This window comes from Neodiprion pinetum, chromosome 7 (assembly GCF_021155775.2).
Source record: "Neodiprion pinetum isolate iyNeoPine1 chromosome 7, iyNeoPine1.2, whole genome shotgun sequence".
NCBI lineage: Eukaryota > Metazoa > Arthropoda > Insecta > Hymenoptera > Diprionidae > Neodiprion > Neodiprion pinetum.
This window is the reverse complement of record NC_060238.1, coordinates 1,507,688-1,531,318: the sequence shown is the minus strand read 5'-3', so window position 1 is coordinate 1,531,318 and position 23,631 is coordinate 1,507,688. Positions and strand designations below refer to the sequence as shown.

Below are 23,631 nucleotides of genomic sequence, written 5' to 3'. Positions count from 1 at the left end.
TGGTGGTGGTGGTGGTGCCACTCTGGATAAGGATAATAAGGATTATATCACACTTCTACCGCTACTTTGATCGCCACTTTCTGCAGGATACAGGCCCCGAGATTATTCGCAACTTTTTCCGCCACGTTTTTCATCCCTGAGAACGTAAGTTTTGTTTTACGCAACATCTGATAATTTTTAGAGTTAATTAGGCTCAAGTTAGCAGCGTTTACAAACAAAAATTACCAACCTGCACCTTTGGGATAATTGAAGAAATTGAATTTACAAAATCTTAAGTCTTTTAATGCTGTATCAAAGGTTTACTAAATTTCTGGTAAATCTAGAGTTGCTTAATGAAGAGTTTTTTTTTTTTACTTCCAATAACGATGATGAAATATCGGGAAAAAAATCATTGGTGCGCAATTTTAGAATGACTTTTAACGAATTGGCTTTGTAAAATATGAGTATAATCTTATTTATCGTGTTTCACCAAAATTTCAGATATTCTTAAAGGCGCGAAGTAACGATTTTCACCTAAACATGCATCGTTACAGTAACGTTATTAACTTCATCCTCACGAAAAATCCATCATTACAAATAACATTACAAACTCTGCAGCCTGATTAGAGCTATAGAATATACTAAACTCAAATCGTTTTCTTTTTTCGCTAAATATATACATATGTATATAAAAAAATTGCGAAAAAAAAAGAAGTACGTAATTTACTTGATTTAAATTTTTAATAGAATTTTCTCCCGTTACGAATATTGTATTTTTATTCACGCGAAGGATAAAAATAATATTTTTATACACATATATTTATCGCTTAAAATTATAAGTTAAAACTCCGCTTCGTTATTTGACAAGGGTAAAACAATTTCGACCGATAAAAACTGTTCTACGACTCGTGAGAACAACACATGTGATAGAATCCGATGAAAAAAAAAAAAATTATCGCGGATGTTAAATTTAGTTATTCATATTTATACTTCAAGTACGAAAAATTTCGAGGCATATATAATATTATGCATATATTGTCACCGTATTTTAAATTACTACCGCAGTTTTTTTTTTTTTTTCTTCTGCAAATTGTGCGAACAATTTCTTGCCTGTGAATGGAAAATTTGTGGAAAATAATATTCGAGAAGGTTGGAAACGAGATTTCGTACTTGCGGTTTTTTTTTTTCTTCATTACGATTTATCAATTCATTTTTTCTATCTTACGATTAAATTAAATCTCTCTGAAGCCACGATTCTTTCATTTTGTCACCTAATTTCAGAACAAATATTTTCTCATCACGTGCGCGCAAAGAATTATTCGATAATTTATGACAACATATAATAAGTATTATATACATATACGCACTTTACTCCGCGTAATTAAATTAATCAATTACCCACCTCTCGTCTCGTCTTCGTCGTCGGCTTCGTCGCCCTGATCTTTTGCTGCACGTAGTGACATAATTTATAAGGCAAACTTGGACCGCCGTTGCACTCAGCAAGCAGGCGGAGAAGAGAGTAGATTAGCCGTGTGTGTGTGTGTGTGTGTGTGTGTATACATACATATATATATATATATATGTACGTATACGTATGTACGTCACGTTAAAATTATTCGCGCACCCTTCCAATAATTTTGCGCAAGATTCTACGCAGCTGCACAAATTTCAACGATGGCAAAGCAAACGAATCCCTGATTGTCATCGCTCGTCTTGTTAATTTTAGCAATTTATACAATCAAACAACAAATTTCTATTCCGTGTGTATTTTGTACACGTACATACCTGTTGGGACGATTCGGAAAAGGGCGTTTCTTTTACAATTAGATTTCTCTCTACTATGAGATTCTTGCACTTTTTCTCACCAAGATATAAGCTCTCGCGAAAGGGCCGCAGGAATGACAAAAAAATTTCTAATACCGCCTCGACGACGTTGAAATTTCGGAAAAACAGGCTGTTTTTGGGAATTTGAAAATTGGGTATTATACTTAAATCCTTCGATGGCTGTTTTGTGTGACGGAACAAATGTTTTTTTTTTTTCTCAAGTCTGAGATGCGCGGAATGTATTTTCTTTTTTCAGCGGTAACATAGAGAAATCTGTGCCGATATTTGTGAACACAAATTTTTTTTTCGAACTTTCAAATATTAAACTTTTTTAAAAATATATTTATTAGTCCGATGTTTATCGCATAATCCTCCAGCTCTTCGATTACAACCTTTTTCATCTCCCGAAGCATTAAAACACGCATATGCGAGTATAATTATTATAAGTAAGCAACGCGTAAAATTTACCGCGGTTGCACAAAATATTCTTTGTAGTATAAAAAATGAGAAAATATTTTCACGCGATCGTACGACGTGGAAAAATGAAAATTCATCTCGCCCAACGTCTGTGTAATAATTGATCGTGTGTATATGTTATAAGGAATCGGAGAAAAGAGAGACGAGGAGAGGAAGCAGAAAGTTTGCTCAGCCGCCGACGACGGTGGTATTGATCCTCCTTGTTTTCGACCCCTCGACCCTCTCGCAACTCTCTCTCTCTCTCTCTCTCTCTCTCTCTCTCTCTCTCTCTCTCTCTCTCTCTCTCTCTCTCTCCCCCTCTCCCCCTCTCTCGTCATCTCGCTGTTGCTCTTCACGCGTTTTCACCGTCAGCCGGACTCCGTTCTCCCAGTTTTTGCCATTATCTGATTATTGCGATAAGATACAGCGAACGTAAGAAAGAATCTCGACGATGCCAACGAATTATCGAAGACAAGGAAGAAATTTAATGTGGAAAAAAAAATAAAATACAGGTCCGTTATAATGTCTCTGTAAATAACAATTCATTCCATCCCCGTTTTTATTTTTTTCCTGCTTTGTGTTTTTTTTTTTTTGTCTGCCCGTTGATGGCAATTCTGCAATTAAAGACTCTTTACTTCCATCATTTTATTTATTGTCGCCGTTTCGCATTCTATCCACAGATCCGAACGGAATTGGGAAAAATTTACCCGCGGAATATTTATATTGGAAATTGAAGGGCAATTATGTATTGTGTAAAATTTAGGGTGGTCCTTAAAAAGGTCATTTTTGAATTTCTAATGCCTCGACCCCCCAAATCGGCTCTAAATAATTCAAAAACAATTCCCTTATTCATTCAGATTCTTATCTCAACTCTAACCCCTTCCTGTAAGCGAGTTGAAATTTGATACAGTGGTGTTTCTTGGGTCGTTGATTGCGTACCTGAATTCGAAATCTTGAAATTCAAAACGGCGGATACAGTATGGCGAACAAACAACCCCAAAGTTACTTAATATTGCTACGATAAGGGTTGGTTGGAAAAATGAACCCTTTTACAGGCAGATGTTAGAGTTGAGATAAAAATTCCGGCAAAAACTTGGAGAATTAATTTTGAATTATTTGGAGTCGATTTGGGAGAGTGAGAGAGTCGAAATTCAAAAATGACATTTTTAAGAACTCTCCGATAGTATACACGAATAATACGAAAATTAGAATAGGCCGACAATAAAAAAAAAAAAGAAAAAGAAAAAACGTAACAAGGACGACTTATTCCAGCTTAGTCTTTGAAATTGTTGTTATTGTTGTTATTATTATTGTTGCGTTCCTGCGCGCAGCTTCAACAGGTAAAAACCAGGCAACCCCCATTTCGTCATCGCGTTTCACTCTATCGCGTATTATGTGCAATAAAGTATACGGTCCGCTATGCTGTACGCAGTTCTTATAGGTACATACATACATACATACATCCATGTACGAGTAGGTACATATACCCGAGTCCCGACGACGGAAGTAAGGAAGGAAGGAAGGAAGGAAGGAAGGGAGGGTGGAAGGGTTGTATTGCCTAGGGTGTTGTAAATAGGATATAAAGTATTATTTGTTGTCTTGAAGGCGGTGAAGCGGAAGAGAGGAAAATGGCATCGGGGAAAGATAAATAATAAATTAAATTAAATTATGGGGTGTGGTAGAGACGATAATAACGGGATGATATTTTTATAAAGCGGTGGTATTCCGTCGTATGTATTACGCGTACGTATACATATACGGGAAATTCCATGCGAAACCGACCAACGTTTGACGTCAAGGAGAGCGTTTCGAAAAAAACAAAGCGAGTAAAATGAAAAAATTAAAAGTTTGACGCATAGCGTGAAAAGCCCGTTCTCGTCTTTGAAAAAAATTTTCGCGTAGTTTCCGTCCAACGGTAATAACAAGGATAAACTTCGTTTCGCACTTCTTTATAAGTGGGTAAAACGAATTGTTGTATAAAAGTATGACTGGTATTGTTTAATCTTGCATAAAATCATACCCTATTTATGTGTCCATCAGGATTCTCCGCCTGGCATGCGAAGGCCGAAGGTGATAACGGAGGTTGGCTGTCGGGGCGGCGAAAATCTGCCAGCCAACGGAGATTGGCTGGAGAAACGGTGAGCGCCGATCCGGGGCGATAATCACCGCTCCTGCTTCGCTCAGAAAGCGACTCTCCTCGTACACGCCACTGTCGACGAACAGCAGAACAGGTCGGTACCGAGCTTCGTTTTACTTGTTTAAAACGATCGCGTGACGAATTGAAAGGAAGGAAATTTCCGAAAAACGGAAACGATTTACATATTTTTCGGAAAATAAATATGCGTAAAGCGGGAAAAAAACCGTGTTCGTTTGTTTGATTTATTTCTGGCTGAAACGGAAGTTGGAATTAAACGGGACGTGGCAATTTTTCACGCCCGTCATTTCGTTGTGAAATTCTGTAAGTGCGGAATTTTTTCGTACAGCCGTTTCCGAGATCGTTGTGAGAGTTTTTTTGGACAGAGCAACGGACTGACATTTTTCCGAAAGCCTGTTTTTCATATTTTAGAAAACCTGAAGTGATTTACGACCGGAACCGATACTTTTCTTTTATCGTCAAAGACGATAGTCGGTGAAAAAATGTTTAAAAAGCGTTGAATAATGTTGATGAAGAAAACGTGGCGGCCTTGAATGTCTTTGCTTTCGATTTTTCCACTTTGCTGAGACTGCCTTATTGAAAACAAACGAAAAAGCAATTAGAGGTTTTCTACAACATTGTTCAAACACCTCTCCTACGCGTACCCGTTGTTGGAGAATTTTTTCTTCATTGATCGAGATCTAGCTCTTCTTTTTAAATTTTGATACAAATAATTATTCTCGATCCTACAATCTTTGAAATGTTTTTCGTTACTTTAACGAGTATTTTCATAAAACAAACAACCGCGTGTATAAACAATACGATTTTCTTCTTATAAAATTTCGACAAATTTTCGTCAAAGGAGTCGCTACGATTGAATTAACTCGACTTTGGGTATAACGAAGGTTACGTAGGTATCAGGTGTATATAATATATAAGGGTTAAGGACGAGAGGAAGAGAAAATGAGCTAGAAGGCGAAGAAGGCGAAGAGCGATCGCCGAGAAATTACATTTTAAATGAGCCGCCTAATGAAATCTGCTTTGCGATAATTAGGAACTCGCCGCCGTTGCGGAGCCACGCCGGTAACTTCCGGACGCTTTTCTCCTGCGAATTTTATCCTCAAGGCTTGCGAATCCCCCGCCTTACTAATAACATGTAATTTCTTCGTCGTCGTCTCGCTCTTTTTCGCGTATCAATTAATTCCTCTTTTTCGTGGGCGGGCAGGAAGTGAAACAAATTGAAAACGGGGGTCGGGGGAGATGAGGAGGAAGAAGAACTGCGGAGGAAAAAGGTTGCGAATCAAAATTAATACACTCGTTTTACACGTTCTTATTCTCGTTGTACGTTGCGTCGAGAGAAAGAAAAATATAGAGAGAGAGCGAGAGAGAGAGAGAGAGGTCTTATAAAATCGGGGAAGATATACCGTTTCGAATGAAACAACTCGGCGAACTTTCTACATATTTCATGATCGCCTTTTCATCCCGGAATCCACGTGTCGATGGAAAGAAGACGACGACTAGCTACTGCTGCTGTCGATTCTTCTCTCTTACCCGCTCCTTTCATTCTTCGCTTCCATTCGAGTAAACTTGCTCTATTCGCAGTAAAGTTTCGACGATCTGAATATATTGCGGTGTATGTATAAACGAATAAATTAAAAAAACTGGATCGTGAATTCGTGCAAAGACCGAAGGTGAATAAGTTACAAACGTGTGATATAAGTTTCTGCGCACAGATGCGAGGCTTGATAACTTTTCTAATCTCTCTTGGAGCTGGACAAGAATTATTGCGAATTTTACGGAAGCTTATTATTGCTCGTATTGACGACAACTTCGTTAAAATTTATCCACAGATAGAAAAATCGCTTTCCCACAACTCGAAAATCTCGATCGAATAAATCAGGAGCATTAAGGGCCCTGTAGAGAAGGCAATGCTTGTTACTATCGCTGAAAGGTTTCACCGAGAACCGACCGACCGACCGAGACGACGAGAGTGAAACCCCACCGTAAAAACCTGCGGCTAATAATCGCCCGGGGTAACGATTGAATGCGTGGAGAATTATTGTTATTTGCCGTGCGGATTTGCCCTTCATTCTCCCTTCGCGGTTAGACGCAAGATCCCTTCTTTCGTTCCCTTGTGTCTCACTTCCACAAATTTGAACCTAACCGCGTCGAAAAGTACGGTGTACGTCACCGATGGAAGAATTTGATTCGAAGTAAATTGATTTGATTATATATATAACAACTAAGGTACGATTCGCGATGATGAATCATTTCGTATTCTGTTTTACCGACCGTCGGTCTAACACTAGCGTATAAATCCATCGATAAAACAGAACTTAATACGCGGTTTCGCGCTGATGTGGTATAAAAAAGGCGCGTTGACGTTGAGAAACGAGATCTGAGAGAGGGTGTAAGGTGTTACAAAGAGACTCCTGTGCTGGTAGATCTCTTCGAGTGGCATGGCGGCCTTCGTCGTCGTCTTCGTCGTCGTTTGCCACGCGATCGAGAAGTACGAGGACGAGAGTTCCCGCAGGTTTATGGCTTCATAAATTTTCGCAAGCCGGTATTCTTTCGGGCTAATAGATTTTTCTCATAGAGAGACAGACAAAAGAGACGAGAGTGTACGTATGTATACGTCGGTGGCATCGAGAGAGGGTCGTGAGAGGGACGGAGAGAAAGAGAAAGAAACTTGACGGAGTTGAGCGATGAAAGGGAGACGACGGAATTCCTCGCGTCTGAGTCGAGGATCGGGCAAGCAGGGAAAGAGGGCGAGAGAGGCCGGAAAATCCAGGAGAAACGAGCCACTTCGATTCCTCGCATTTGTTACACTTCTTAGGTGTACCTACCCTATACATATATGCCGTTACGCGTAAAGGAAGAAGGAAAACACACCTCCCCTTCTATCCCGAGACCGTTCATCGGTTAGATTTGTGCGTCACCGCGTTCGATTTAATCATCGTGACCATCGTCGTGAACAACCCCAACATCACCCCAACGATTTTTCGTTATCGGTGTGAGAAAAAGAAAATGACGAGAAAAGTTTCTGCCTCCGCTATTGTTGCAGAGGGTAAAGTTGCAACTGGGAAAAAGAGCCGGCTGCGCTTTCACGGAAAATTCAACTCCAATCTCCAATTTAGTAAGTAAACTTTGATGGAATTGATTGAGAGCGGAAAACGTCTCCAGGCGTCTTGGATCTTCGATTATTACTTAACCGTCGATGACCCAAGTCGCTGCATTTTGGAAGTGAAAATCGTTACGGGCCATTGAACGAATCGATTTCGCGAGTCCAACTTCACGAGGGAAGTTCACCAGTCTGAAGTGGGCAGAGACAAAGTGCAGATCGCGTTGGTTACTTTTTCCGTCGCGGTATTCTCGCGTTTTTTACCCATCAAAAATAAAAAACGTCAAATTATCAGATACATTTTTCTCCTTCTTGGTGTCTTCAAAATTCTTTCGCAGGTGTTGAGGAAGATCCGACGATGAAAGAATTTTTTTTTCGCTGCGTGGTTTGAAGTAAAAGACAAGAAAGCATAAGGAAAAAAGAGAGGGGAAAAAAAAAAAATCACCAGCTATCAAACGTTGCGTCAAAAATGCCGTGCAAATGCGACCCGGCGAAAAAACGCAGGGGCGAATGCACCTGCAACGAATCTCTGCCACATCCCGGTGGAAGTCCTCAGCGAGCCTTGAACAAGAAGAAATGTCCCAGGTATAATAATATTGACGATTCGACGATTTTTCGCCATTGATATTGTGCGTATTTTTCTTTTTTTTCTTACCGCCGTTGTCGAAGGATCGAGACCTGCGGTACCGGACTGCCGGACGATCGGAAATGGCGAAAAAGGCAAGCGCTAGAAATCCGCAAGCTCGTTTACGCATGTAAAGACGGTGGATAACCTGAGATCGATTTAACAGCTCGACGATCCGCGTCGAGGATTATTACCCGAACCTGGACGCGATATCGAGGAAAAGAAGCGACGGCGAGCCTTCGACTTCCGTTCTGGGCAGCGAGGGTAACAGAAAGCCGTGCGTGTCGTTGGAGAGCGGGAAAAGGGCACCGTGCGCAAAGTTCCTCGGCCCTCGACCCTACCGTCGAACATGTCAAGCGATGGATCCGGAACCCGTGGAAGAGCCACCGCCGTGCATGTGAGGAGAAAAAAAATGACACAACTTTAAAACACGTTGGAACAGGGTTTGCGAACGCGATCTCTTTCAAACACGATCCCGTGCAGGCGAGAAGAGCCGAGGACTCGTAAGCCGTTGAAGAAGAAGAGACAGTCGGATACGAAGAACGTTTGCCGGCCCGGCAGAGTGGTGAAAACTTCTTGCGGAATGCCCGGCGAGGATGGAACTCTGGCCGGACTTCCGGCGAAGATATTCGCCCTTGAGAAAACGGTGAGAGACGGACGGTTCGGGAATCGTACGCGATCCTCACGATCGTTATCGTACGGATTGTTTGTCGCTAACAAAGCACCGTTCTTTGTCCACTTCAGCTGAGCAAAACGCAGTGGCAAGACGCCGAAGGTTATCACTCAGCATCCGTAACCATGAGTCAGTTATACCGTCCGAGTGACCGTGAGTATAAAATATATAGCCGTTTTATCCTGTATACTTTGTTAACGAAGCTAGGATCACGTTGTCTGCTAGCGGTGTGCGATTGAGATTGTGAGAAGCTGCAATTGCGATTTAAAAGACGATACGAACGCGATCGTCGATTACGTCCAAGATCCGACGGATACCGCGTCGTCGGGTTCGGGGAATTAAAAAAGAGCGGCAAAAAGAAGGGAGAGGCAATCAGCCGCGCGGCCGATAGTTTCTCTTTTTATTTGCCTGGCGATTTGGAAATTGGTGGAGTCGGATATTGATTTCGAAACTCGTTGATTTTTCGAACGGCCAAAGAGGAGCCCGGTTCGGGATCGGGAACGACGAAGAGCTGCGGCAGCGAAAAACGACGGAATTATCTGCGCGCGAAACTGCGCCAACTTATGGGCGAGTCGAGGCCGATTCCTGAGGGCGCTTTTCCCGAGGGCTGCGAGGCGAAACCCGAACCCGAAGTCGTCGCCGCTGCGCTTCTCATGTCCGAGGGGGAGTCTAACGACCTTGGAAAAACCAGACCCGATAATATTTTCCATCAACTATTCTCGAGCTCCTCTCCCGATCGATCTGTCGGTAGGTATCCCTCCCCCTTTACCGCCCTCCGTCTCTCTCTCTCTCTCTCTCTCTCTTTTCCTCTCTTTATCTCTCCGCCTCTCTGAAACTGACACTGGGTTATTACGCCTCGTGAAATTGTCATCGGTCACTCACTTTGAAGAGGAGGACTTCTTTGCTGCTGCTGCTTGTGTGGCGAAAGAAGTCGTTTTGTGCTGAGCAGAGCTGCTGTGCTTACCTATTTTTTGCTTTTTTTCTAATTTTGTCACCTCAGCCTCACCGATGGAGGGTAGCTTCTCATCTTTTATCTTTTTTTTATATTTTCTTTATGTCGTTTTTTTTTTTTTTTTTTCATTCACTTTGTCTCCGTTCTTCTCGACCCTGAAACGCCCGAGGGAAGCTGACTTGGTTTGGTCTGGGACGAAAATGTCGATTTTTAAGCTTCTACAGATTCTTGAATTCTTTTGCTCTTGATTTGTTTTCTTTTTTCTTTTGCAATTTCACCCGGATCTTTTAGAATTCATCGAATGCCCCCCCCCCCCCCCCCCCCCAAAGCCTTTCAAGATCCCACACGCAATTCTTATCAAGCTTCTGGAATTCTTTTGACGATCCGATGTAACGTGTCTGCGAATCGTTTCTTTGGATTCATAAAACGTACTTAGAGAAGTCTTTTCATCGAATCACCCAAAGTCTCTTTAGAATTTTATTTCTCTGTATTTACTTGAGCGAAGACGAATTACGGTCGTTCGAATTTTTTTTAATATCTTTGCAATAATCGTATCGTAGAATCTCCGAATTGCAAGTAAATTATGTCTTTTTTTTTCCAATTCTATGACTTGTAACTCTAATGTGGCGAGTAAACGATGCATTTCAATGAAAAGCCATTATTTTCTAATTGTTAGGGTCGCGGATCACAAATTTGAAAACGGAATTTAATGATTTCTAAATCCAAGATTGCGGACATTTACAATGTTGTACGAAACGTTCCAATTTCTCTAGAAATTCTTAGCAAATTTTAGAAATCATTTTCACCAGGGTGGGGCGTGGAAATTTTTTAGACGGTACGTCGAGAATTCCACTTTGACTGAAAGTCTTAAAAAACTTTAAAAAAAAAAAAACCTCCCCTAAAAAAAATCCGCCAGAACAAAATAATCCCCCGCGGAAAAATTTTACACCGTCGCACAAAGCGATCATCGAATCGTCAGAATCACGCGTTTAATCGTAATTTTTATTTTTTTTTTGTCAAAATTTCGACTTACTTTTATCAGGTCGATGTAATTTCTATTTTTTTTTTTTTTTTCATAAAATTTCAAGCGTCGAAAAAGTTTCTGGCCAATTCTTTTATCAGCTCTAGCGAGCGCGGGACCGGAACCGATGAATGAGATGGTGGTACCGCTGACGGTCGAAGGTCAGAAGCCGGCTTCCCTCGACATGCCGAACCCCGAAAGGATGGTCGAGAAGACGCGAGGAGCGGCGGCGCCGAGTCCAAGCGTCTTCCACGACTCTGACACCTTCGACGAGTTCTCGGAGCGGCTCCGGGACGACTTTGCCGGACGGAGTCCCGCCGTCGCCGACGTTTCCGGTTTCCTCGGGGCCCCGCTCGCTCACAGCAGCCTTCGGGAGATCCAGGACGACGGCATCCTCGAGTATGTGATCCGGCCCGAACCCCCCGTCTACCGAAACCGCGTCCGTCTCAACGGGTCCGTCAGGCCCGGCTGGTTCCCCGGGTACACCGTCGTCTCGCCCCTAGTTCCGGGCTGCGTCAGGCTGTCCCAGAACCCCGGCGACGCCCTGAGGGACGCCTGGTGCCTCTGCAGGCCGAGACACTTCGACCAACTGTCAAAGTCCCTCGTGAACACCGGGTAGACGGCCAACGTTGGCGTAAAAGACGCGTGTCTTGGAAATAAAAATTCGCCTTCGTTTCTTTCTTTAAATCGCCACTTCGTCGTTTGCCGAAATTTGTCAAATCGCAAGTAAGAAAGTGCTAATCGTGCCAATATTTTGAGAACCCAACTCTTTTTCAAACTACAAGGCAGTGACTTCTTTTTCCAATTTATTTATTTATTTATTTATTTTGTTTTTTATTTATGCTCCTCCGCGTCAACGTTACCAACTTATCAATATCGCGAATCGCGCCCCTTGTCCGTATCTCCTGCGACGTCGTTGTGTAATGAAGAAGTTTACAAGTTCACGGACATTAAATATATTGACCTCCGAAGAAACGAATCTCGAAGCTGTTTTATTTCTCGTAGCAAGTTTTTTTTTTTTTTTTTTTCGATAATTTTCGAGGTGGAAATAACTTACCGAACCGACGCGTCTAGATTAGATTTTTAAATTAGGAACGAATGCTGTCGATTTGCTTTTTTTTTTCTCATCTCTTTCGCGCTGTTGAGTTTGTTTGGCGAGTAGCTCTGCCACTGTCTCCTTAGGGAGTTTTTAGCGTTGCCATTGGCAGCAGCTAGTTTTGAAACTCACAGTAGAATGAGAGAAGTGGAAAAAGAGGTCGGACGAAAAGAGAGTGATAATGGAAAAAGTAGGAATAAGAATAATTATCGAATACACGTTAATTCGAAAATTACGCGTATTGTGTAAAAATATTATCAACTTTTCAAAAAGAATGTTGAAAGAAACAAAGAAGCAAAATAAGAATATAAAACTGTATGGAATTACCCATACAATACAATAACTTCGAAAATGAAAGGTGAAAAAATCTGTAAAAATTTGGGATGCTGTTTTTCGACGAGGACTTTCAGGTCGAAAAATTGTTAGAAGGTCTGAAGGGCTGGGGCCGGATACGACGTCTAGAATTGGTAGACTTGCTGTGCTGTATATATATATATGTATATGTATATACATGCAACCCTCCCCGCCTTCCGCTCTAAATTTAGGAAGGCCTGCGAACCCCGTTTCTCGCTAAATGCGAAGCACCGTCGTTCGCTACTCCTGCTTTTTTCCCTTCCTTCTCTGCCTTCTCCCTCCTCCCCGTGTCCTCTTCTTCGTTTTCTTCTTCGTCGTCGTCGTCGTCGTTCGCTTCTTAAGACCGACCTTAAAAGCGGCACCCGCAGGGTGGGTGTATAAAAAATTATATTATGTATTCCGGCTGCACGCGAGAAAGAGAAAGTGAAAGACCGGGATGGAGAGAAGAAAAAGTATGGAGAGGGGGGAATCAAATGGAATAAAAGATTTTCTTGTATATTTTTTTTTTTTTTGTAAGGTATAGTAAGAAAGTTACGAGTTACAGTGAAAACGAATTTTATACGAAGAAATTTAATGATACGTATGCCCAATAGTAGGTACATCAAGTACAGCCTGCTTCGGCGAAATTTTTAGGTAATTCGAAATTCCCTGCAATCACGTTTATACAGGGGTGTAAAAATTGTGAGGAAAAATTGACATCCCATCGAGACGTTTCCAAGTTTTTTTGCACGCGAGGAAAATATTTCTTTCCGAGATTCGAACAACATTTCCAATTATTTATATTCATTGGATCAAAGTGTAGGTAGAATTATATTATTATTTTTTGTTCCGCACGTCTTTCACTTCGTATTTTTTTGTTTTTTTTTTATGATCTTCTTCTTTAATAATTCTGTGTTTGGCGGATTTGAGTTTTTGTGCTGTATTCGAAGATTTTAGCCTCGGTTTCTCTCCCTCTGCAAAAAGGTGCAGGGGTGAGAGGAGACCGGGTCGAGTTTCACTAATCGAGATACGTGTTCGGCATGAGAATAGAGTGAAGCTCGAAAAATATCGCGTCTTCGGATCAAGCCAGAAGTGTTTCTTCTCCACTTTGTTTTCACCCTGAACGAATAAGCAGAGGGGGAGACCTGCTCTGATATTATTACGGACCGGAATGAAAAAAAATAATAAAAAAAAAAAGGAAAAACAAGGAGGATGTATTTAATGTTACGAAAAGTAAATAAATAAATGAATGAAATAATGCCGCACGATAATTGCGGCGTTTTAAAGTTTGTTTTTAATTCAATTCTTATATCTTCTTTCTGTTATTACTTTGCGTCATAAGCAGCTTCTAGAAAGGAGAGAAAAGATTTTTTTAAACATGAGGCTGAAATTGGTAACGTTGATGCAACGATGCAGGTTTAGGAAAAATCGTCACTTTACACCTTTAGGAATGTCTGAAATTTATTAAACCATGAGAAACAAAATGTACTTTAATTTTTTAAAAGTCACTCCAAAATTGTGCAACGATGATTTTTTCCCTGATGTTTCGTTACATTAACGTTATTAACTTGAGCCTATTAATAAAAAAATGACTATAGAAGAAAATTCGTTGCTTTGAACCATCGACTAAAAACGTTTTTCTCAACTTACACGATCCATGGGAATTTTTTGAATTTTTTTTTACCGCAGTGTGTAGAAGAAATTGGTTCGAAGGAAACTTGAAAAAGTCGATGGTCACATATTATTGGACCAATTTCCTCGATTTATGAGATCATTTCTACTATTGCTTCTAATTTCGACTCTCCTTATACATACTAAAATCGCTTCGATTCTTTGGGTATGATATTAGATATACCTTCTTTTCGCAGTAACTTTAAACGCAAGAAATTAGAAGAAGAAGAAAAATAAAAAAAAGAAAAAATAAAAAAACAAGCCGGGGTCTGTTTGAGGAACCCGTCACTCGCGCAGAGGGTGAAGTGTGTCATCAAGTAGTATAAACATGGCGGTCGGATCCGTGAGCGTTGGCAGGGGTTGTTTCGTTCCCTCAGCTTTTATGGGGATGGGTAAAGAAATTGGTACACCAAGCGAGGAATACCGATGTCATCGCTCTCCGAAAATTTCGTCCTCTCTTCTTCGAGCCACCTGTATATAACTCCACTACCAAGCAACAACGGTAGCAGAATACCAGAACAAACTGCAGAGAGATAAGAACGAGATGTCCTGCAATCGCGACGACAAGTTTATTGCTTTTTTCATCCCCGGTCGGGACGAAATTTTCCGTTATTCGATCGTCCGATTAGTTTTTTCCATCCGTGACGAATTTGAATCTTGCCTCTTGTATACCTCTAACAACGAATGTTCAATATCGAAGGATAGATCAAACAAATCCGGTCCGATCGACAGGTTGGCGATCTGTATCGCTGGCCGTCGGTAAAACGGAACGATTATAGATCATTCGCGAAATAATAACGCAAAACGAAGTGATAACAAATGTTCAAGATTTGATGATAGATTAAACAAGTCGTACCCATGGAAAGTTTTTTTTCAGAACGCCAGGATCTGCGGCAAGTCAAAAATCCAGACGATTTCACCGAAACCCAATTTCAATAAAATTATTTCGGAGCTCTTTTGCATATTGCCAATATTATTCGTTCTCGTTTCTCGCGTGCAGCGTAATTATTTTACAGATACGTTGCGAAAATTTGTGCACTCCGTTTCTCGTCGCGGAATCGCTCAGCTGGTTCGCGGAGCGCTCGAGTTCCAAGCCGTGATATTGATCGACCAGCCCTCTGTGCGCGGTCACGTCGTCTCCGTTGCTTCGTTCGCCAGCGTTTTGGCCTCTATGCAGAGCACCATCACCAACTCGGCTGCTGTTCGCCACACGGCAACAGCCATGCCCAAAGCCAAAGCTTAGCGCGCCCTCGAGCCGCGTATTTTCATAGACATTCCTCCACAATTTTTAGGGTTCCGTACCTCGGAAGGAAAAAACGGAACCCTTATGCAAGATCACTTCGTTGTCTGTCTGTCAAGCCCACGTTTCTCAGGAACGCGTAGCGGTATCTAGTTGAAATTAATAATCAAATACCAATTTCTACGGTGCCTCGAGAGTGTAAAAAATTCAAGCTTTCAAGTCAACGCTATAAAAAGATACGACCATTTATGTCACATATTTTTATACTCTCAAACTCAGTCATCAAAACGTACAGGGTAATACCCGTTGACCCAGAATCGTGAAATTTGAAGAGAAGCAAGATATCGCAGCACAAGTAGAGGAAAAAGTCCGAGAATGGTTAATTTGTAGTTACATCGCATGAAAGATAATCAAAAAAACTAACAAGTTTGTCCGGTTTTTTTTTTTTTTTTCATTCGTCCATTTATCCGTAGCCTCTTCTCGCTTCTCTGTAATTTTTCTAGCGAATATCCTGTAAGTTATTACTACGTTGTAACGAATTTTTTTATTTCAGTAGCCTTTTATACGTATTTGATTCGACATATTTTTTGATCCGACCACAAGTCTCATACATTTTTAAAAGACATTTTCCAAAGCGTTTCATGCCTGTTTCACGTTTCCCCGATTAACCATTATCAACACGAAGTAGTCTGGTGCAGGTTATATTCATGAGTCACACTTCTGCTCTTTCACATTCCAAACCGACAACCTGATCATCGAACATAAATGCACGCACAGCTTCTGCTGCACCGCGTTTGTGATCGTTGAACCGCAATCTTGAATATCTATAACGAACGATCATCATCATCATCATCATCATCATCATCATTATCGTCGTCGTCGTCGTCGTGACTGAGTAGAACGTAATTTGCTCATCTGTTGATCATCGGAACGATTAAATCAGTACCACGTAGTTGGGTATAACTGCAAATTGAAATCGGACGCGGATTCGACACGATCAAAGGGTAAATCGTTCTCCAAATTTGCATCATCGTCACCGTCCAGTCGCGTAGTCGACAAGGGATGAATTCCTCTACGGGGGTAGAACTACGTGGTGAACAGCACCACGCCCAGTGTCCAGAGACACAGCTCTTGCGGGAAAACGTGAGGGGGAAACCAGTTGTTTGGATCAACGGAGATGGCGTGACGAGAACCGTTACGAGGCGTAATTCAATGGACGAAAATCCTCCGAATTCTCATCGCGATAACTTTCCTCTGTATAGTATCGCGTATAACAGCGGTGAAACTGGTACACGCACCTTGCCATACTCGACTACAGCGATAATAATGCTTCTTCATCCCGCCGGCTTTGTGAACCCCCGGAAACCGACCCTCTCTTACGCCTCCCGATGCGTGGGTAGTACAAGGTGGTGGAAGGTGGTTCGCCTACCCGGCGAAAGTTATTTCCGGTTCGCGAAATTGGTCAGAATCCTTGCCACCCTAAAAATACACGACGGTACCTACACGGTACACGTATACGTGTGTCGTACCCACCAAGCGAGGTGTTTGGATATAAAAGATGTTGCAGGATGGGCTCGGGATTTGAAAAGAAACTAGTGGGGATGAAAAAAGGAAGGCGAAAGAGCGGCGGAAGGTCAGGTAAGGAGGTAATCCACCGACGAGCTATGTCGGTACCTTCGTCTCTTACTCTTCGACTGCTTATGTCAAGCAGCACGTCGCGATGGACTATAAAATGGTCTTTAACCGCGCTGAAGCGATAAATCTTGGTATACACTACCGCAAAGTTGTGAAACAAGAGTGTCTAATGGAATCATACCAAAGAGCGAGAAACCAATCATCGTAGTTACCCTTCCCATTGCAAAATGTGTGTTTCGTTAACCCGGTGACTGTCTTACGAGAGAAAACCGTCTACCGGGTATATAAGGTGTAATACCAACATCGGGGGAAGTGGTGAGTTTTCGTGTTTCTAATTTGCGGTGTTCGTACGCGTGCACGGTGCACTACCAGCGATAACAACAAGAGGGAAATTGAGTCTGACGATGAGAATGGAGTGAAGAGAAAGAGAGAGAGAGAAGCGCGGCAGTCTCCGTATCCCGGTAATTCCTACTTCAGGATGTGTGTATGCATCTGTGTGCGTGTGCGGTGGTAACAACGAGTGAAAAAGGATGAAGATACAGGAATCGCACGAAGCACACCTACGTAATATCGCGGAAGTACTTTCAGCCAGCTATCAGAGCCATCGTGTCCCCTTCTTCCATGCTTCCAACGTTCGTGCAAGCGTGAAGCAGCGTTAGCAGCATCAGCTGCATCAGCAGCATCGGTGCGATTTTCCCCCGTTAAATTAACCCTTTGTTGCAAGTCCGTGGCGAGTATTAATTTATGTGTCGGTGGAAGAGGGAAGAGGAAGAACGGGCGCGAGGGTTGTTCATGCTCGCACGCATTTCTGCCGTGTTCCGTTGCTGGTGCTGCGGGATACCCAGTTACTCATTGTTAGGAGTCGGCGAGTGTTCGCATGCCCGTACCTACCTGCATGGTCCGTGTTTCTCTCCGCAATGGCCACGGCATGACGTGTGTGTGTGTGTGTGTGTAAAACGCTGCAGGGACGTAGAAGCTGGGAACCACCAGTACCATCTCCGCCGTCAAAAGTTGGACACCGCTAATTGCCTGGCTCACTTTGCCCACCGCTGCCGCACATTTCGCGATCTTATGTAACGCGAACGTGAGGGTGGTCGTGTGTCTGTCCGGTGGTGCAACAATGCCGACTTACCACCCTCTTCTTTCTTCCTTTCTTCATCGGCGCTCTTAATTCTTCTCATACTTTTTCTCGTCGTTCACTGTGTCGACGAAACGACGATGGCGGTATTCCCTACGGAAATAAAACCCGCGAAGAGGTAGGATAGTGGAACGTTAAAGAAAGATTTTTCACACGGATCGAGAACGTCGTTTTTTTTCCTGAAAATGCGAGAAGCTCTGTTTTATATCAATTGAGGATTTTCGTTACATCGATCATGGGGTACGAAAGTTTTTAACAAATTTTTCAAGATAGCTCGGCGATCTGTATTGCTGGTCGTCGGTTGAATAAAGCGATTATAGATCTTTCGCAAAAAAAAAAATTAAAGGACGAACTAAGACGACCGGATTGCACGTATTTTTTTCTAATACGAACGTTAATCAAATTCTATTTGTATTAAGCTGACGCAAACGAATGAGCAGAATTACAAAAATCAAGTAAAGTAAATTAGTTCTAGTTTGTTGCTAATTAAATAACCTACTGTCGATTTCTTTATTAACGCTCATAGGTATTAAAAAGATAAGAAGAAAAAACGATTTCAAGTTCGCGTTCGCATTTACGTTTACACGAACAAAAGTAATTAGCTGAACTAGCAAATATCAGTGTTTATGTAGTCACAGAAAAAATTTTTGCTGCAACAGCAAAGATTTTGCCAAATATATCCAAGCGGAGTGCCAACGTATCAACCCCGTTAAATTCGCGGAAGTATTCTTCTTCTACAGAGATGTATTATGACCGAAATATTTTCGAAATCTTTGAGGAAAGATTTGAGGAATAAGAAAAAATATATATATATACACATTTGTGTCTACTCAGCAAATATTAATTATCTCCGAAATTAGCGGAACAACGAAATTGAGATAAGGGAAAATAAATTGCTAAATATGTTTTTTTCTGATTGTGCTCATTTGGTCGTATCGGATTATTAGACACAAACGGCGGCACTGGTTGTGATTATTATTATCAATAATACTCTTGACTGGACGAGAACAACGTTATCGTTACAATTATTATTATTATTATTATCTTCTTTCGCTTTTTCTTCCACACGCAAAATAAACGGACAGATCGTTCGGAAATTTTTCTCGTGTTTGGCGAGCAGGTAACGTTAGGTGGATGAAGAATATAATTCTTTCTCGTAGATCGAGCAAGCCAAGAGTGGTTTGGGATGTTAAAAATTTGAAATTAGCCACGAGCCAGTGACGTAGACGGAATTTTTTCCTCTTCTCTCTCTCTCTGGGTTATATAAGCCGAATTTCACGACCACTGTATGTGTACCTTAGAGAGATAAAAAGAGAAAGAGAAAGAAAGAGAGAGGCTGGTAGGTACCTACTATTAATTCCTTCCCTCTTGACGCTTGCAGCGCAGCGCCGAACCATTTATTATCACTAAATTGGTAATTTTAAATATTGCGCCCTTCGGGGGAATGAGAGATATTGAAAAAAAAAAAAAAAAAGAGGAAACCCCAACCCGCCAAGGAAAATTTATCACCTACTGCTAGCTGTGTAATGAAACGGGTCTGCGTACCTGATTGTTAACAAATAAACGCGTGAGTGAGTGAAACGAGGTTTTCCTATTTATTCGATGTTTAATAAGTGGTGAGCGAATTCGCAAGCTTTTCTAAATTATTTATCACATCGGCAACGTGGCGTAATTTTTTTTTTTTTTTTTTCAATTCGCCAAGTCAATTTCGGTATTTTATTCATACAACCACTATATGTCATTAATTTCAATACCATTATGCGGGTTTATCTTCCTGTTAATTTTTATTTTCAATTCAAAGACGATTAACTTTTGCGAATAAAAATTGTAGGTACATATAAGTTTTTACATTTTCTCTCGATTATATGTATGTGAAAATTTATTCCCACCCCCTAATTGTACAGATTTGATTTATAAAATATCAAATCAATTGAGATTTCATCGATAACAAGTTTTCGAAGTCATTTCTCGTTGAACAGTTTGTGAAATTTTAGGGGAAAAAACAAAAAAAAAAAAAACGCAACGAAGAATAGATTAAAAAATTTTGTAAAATACTACCTGCAATATTTTAAATCACTTTTGAATGTATAATTAATTTAATATCACACCCGATATTTCTCAGGTAGTTTTGAATTATTTTTTCATCGCAGATACAAATATTTGTACAGAAACTGAACGGAAGAAAGAGAACAAAATAGGTTCGCTCTGCAGTGGCTCGAGAGGTTGATTAATTAGTTTTTCTCGTTACGTGAAACGGTTTGTAAATTAGGGGAGGAAAAGAGAGAGTTATAAGTTATCCATTCGCGTGACCCTCCTTCCGACTCTCGCCGTTTGACTCTTTTCCTGTTCGTAAAACACGTATATAATAAATTTTTGTCCCGCGTATCCATTTGCATTTCAAACATTTACAATACATATCGTTCCGGTGTGATAAAAATTATACAATTACGGTGATCAACGTTACGCAAACATTGAAAAACACAATTTAACAACAATACGTATGCACGAAAATGGAAAAATTGCGCATCCAATCGATGAAACAAATCCATAATAAAGTCCACAATGAAACTATAAGTAATAAAATCGTTAAATTCAAATTGATCCAAGTATTTTAATGAATAATTAAATAAATAAATAAATAAAATAATAAAACTCCTAAAAATAGGTATTATCTTAGACCATCCAAGCTGACGTACAAATTTATTTACAAGCCCTATTTCTACTCAGGTATATGTACCAAAGCTATGACTTGTGTATGCGATCGAAGATGGAAGAAGCAGTTTGGTTCCATGGACCACGATTCTAATCCGAACTTATTGATATTGGCTTACGTGCAGCCAGCATATCAATTTGATAGCGAGACCGCCCCGCAAGTGAGAGTCGAGTCTCTCTCTCTCTCTCTCTCTCTCTCTCTCTCTCTCGCTTTCCCTGGTCTATCAGTGATCGCAATATCCCGTTTCCAATCCCCTCCGATTCCTTCAAGGATCTGATGACTATACCTGTATAATACAGGCTAGGATAAGTATACGCCCACCCTTCACATCGCGCGAACTTCGTTCTCCGGTTCTTCCAGTCGCGACTCGAATTATCCAACGGCAATATTTTATTTCATGCATTTCCCTTTTTTTTCATCTTTTTTTTTTTGTTTTAATTAAAAAAGATTTTTTGAATGAAACTTCCATTGAAAAAATGAAGACTAAAGTGTCTTTTTTCTTTGTATACGTATAATATCATCAATATTCTCGTAATTCCCCTTGTTGTTATTAATACCGTTTTTGAAACAAAAGAAATTTCAATTCGAGTCTCAAGTTATCTGAATTATAATACAGCTACCGCAGGTATGAGATATATTTTATAGCCTGTATAATGTTTCGTGTGAAATTAATGATTTGCCAACTAATAGGTCTATGTAAATTCTGCAACCGAATTAGATCCCTGCAACGAAGGTCCAACACTATCTAAGATCCGAGACGCAAAATCTAGCAGCCTGTTATACGCTGCAAAACTCGCGTGTGCGCGTCTTTATACAGGGTTGTCCAATTTTGAGAAGTATGCTGAAATATATCGAAAACTGAGCATCAAAGTGAAAAATGTTTCGAACAACGGTTGTTGTATAATATAAAAGGGAACGTCACACGAGCGTCCCAGTTTTTGGGTCCGGGGGCTCTGCTGGGTCGATCGAGGCCCAAATTTTGTTTTTTAAATTGACTAGGCATAAAACTTGCTCACTTTTCAACGAGAAATAAGAAGCATGCGATTGAAAAAAATTAAAGGTTCGATTTGAGAAACAAAAGTTGCCTATCATTTAGCTCAGCAGAGGCCTCGGACCCAAAAACTTGAATACTCGTCCGATACCGGGTACGACGTAGACACATTCGTGCAGTGGCATAGGTTTATCGCAAGAGCTCCGACTGGCTGGCGTGTCTTACGTAACACCCCTAAAACCCACCGGCGCTTCTCCCACGGAGCCCTGGAAAGCCTCGCACCTCGCGGCCTCATCGTGCCCAAGGGACTCCTAAATCTCCTAAGAGTTTATACGAAATGACATTAGAACGAATTGGAGACGATAAAATCGTTGTAGCTGCTCCTGTTGTGCGTCGGATGGAACTTGGATGGTGGAAGGTTCCCGCTACTGGATTAGAAGGAACAATTTTATTTACAACGGGACTGTTGTAGGTTTCGTCTCGCCGTTTTACTCTACATTGTTTTTTTTTTCATTCGTCTCTTGGCTGACATTTTCTTATTTTATTTTTCTTATTTTTTACACGAGAGTTGAAAATATTTGAATACTCAGTTTCTGAATTTTGTTAAACTTTTTTTAAACTTGAACTTGATATTTTTCAATGAAACGTATAATATTTACAAGGTGCTTAAACCTCGAGAAAAAATTACACGATTGATATGTAGGCGTGTAAATGATGTTGCAATTATCTGGATTGGGTTGGGAGTAAAATACTTGAATTGATGATTGATAGAAGGAACGGTATATAGAATTTTCATAAACGTGAAAATCTTATTCGTAGAATTGAGAAATGTGAAAAGTTTAAGTGCAGAAAATTGAAAACATGGAAAGTCGAAATGCGGAAAGACAAAATGTGAAAAAAGGTCAAAACATGGAACAGCAAAATCGATAATCCGACATTTGTATGATAAAATAGAAAAATGAAACTAAAAACAAAATACATTTTTCTACCAAAAGTACGTCAAGTAATATAGTGAAATTATTCGTTTCACCGAATTCTCCACCTTGTAAGAGACTTTCCGAATTAGTTGTACCTCCGATAATAATAATAATAATGGGAAAAAAATTACGTAATCTAAAATTTTCCCCAACTCGCGACAACCTCAATTACCGTTATCATTACGTCCCTGCGGTTTGTCAAATAAGTCACGTGCCATCTCTCTTTCTCTCTTTCCGTCCTTCTCTTGTCCCTCTTCCTCTTGTTCTCGGTCTCTACCTCTTGTCCGGGTAGCCCGATGCACACCGCATAGCACCACCGCCGGCCGGAAGTCGCGGGTAGCTTGGATCTCGGTCCAATTCTAGATGTTACTACATCCCGCTATCTTCCTCCCCCTCCCCCCCATTTCTACCCCCAGCTGCAACATCTAGAAACTCGGGATAGCTTCCTGGTACTCGGGCACGTCTGATAATTAGCGCTAATTAATTAAGGACGCTCTGTGACCAACTAGCGTTTCCTACCACGATCTTAACCCCCAATTTTCACCCTTGGCCCTCCCTTACTCCTTCCACATCTCCGCCCCTTGAAAACACACGTATAAATCGGTATAACGTAGAGAAATTTTAGGACATAGTCTACCGTCGCAATCACGTGTCTCCTTTGTTACGAGTAAAGGTGTAATAAAATTTTTAAAACAGCAAAATGAATAGAAAAAATTTATCTTTCTCCATCAGTTATTAATATATGATGCGACTTTTTTTTAAAACTCAATCATTTAATATTTTGCGCAATTAGCTTGTAACGTATAGGTATATAAAGGGTACCGTATAATAAGGTGTGCGTCTGATATATATGTATATATATATATATATTCGTGTGTAGGTGTTACGGAATCGCGTCTCCTATTAACAAAGTTAACCGTATAACCCGAAGCCCCACATGTGCTGTATAATATTCCTAGTATACGTTTAATCGCGATCTTACAGTCCTGAGGTGTAACGAACTACCTCGTATAACAGCGACGTCGCGGTTCAGTCTCACTTCTCTTTGCCAC

At 40.9% G+C, this 23,631-nt stretch overlaps 1 protein-coding gene across 5 annotated transcripts in view; it reads left to right on the top strand.

Annotated features, from left to right (window-relative positions):
• Positions 1–4: 4 nt before the first annotated feature.
• rho-5 (rhomboid-5) overlaps positions 5–23,631 on the top strand; it is a 60,543-nt gene continuing 36,916 nt past the window's right edge. For 4 of the 5 annotated variants that reach the window (XM_069137694.1, XM_069137693.1, XM_046634569.2 and 1 more), the window contains exons 1-2: positions 5–144; positions 4,300–4,490. The gene's annotated coding sequence lies outside the window, so the exon portion shown is untranslated. The remainder of the gene's footprint in view (positions 145–4,299; positions 4,491–23,631) is intronic. The other variant, XM_069137692.1, reaches the window with a different exon arrangement.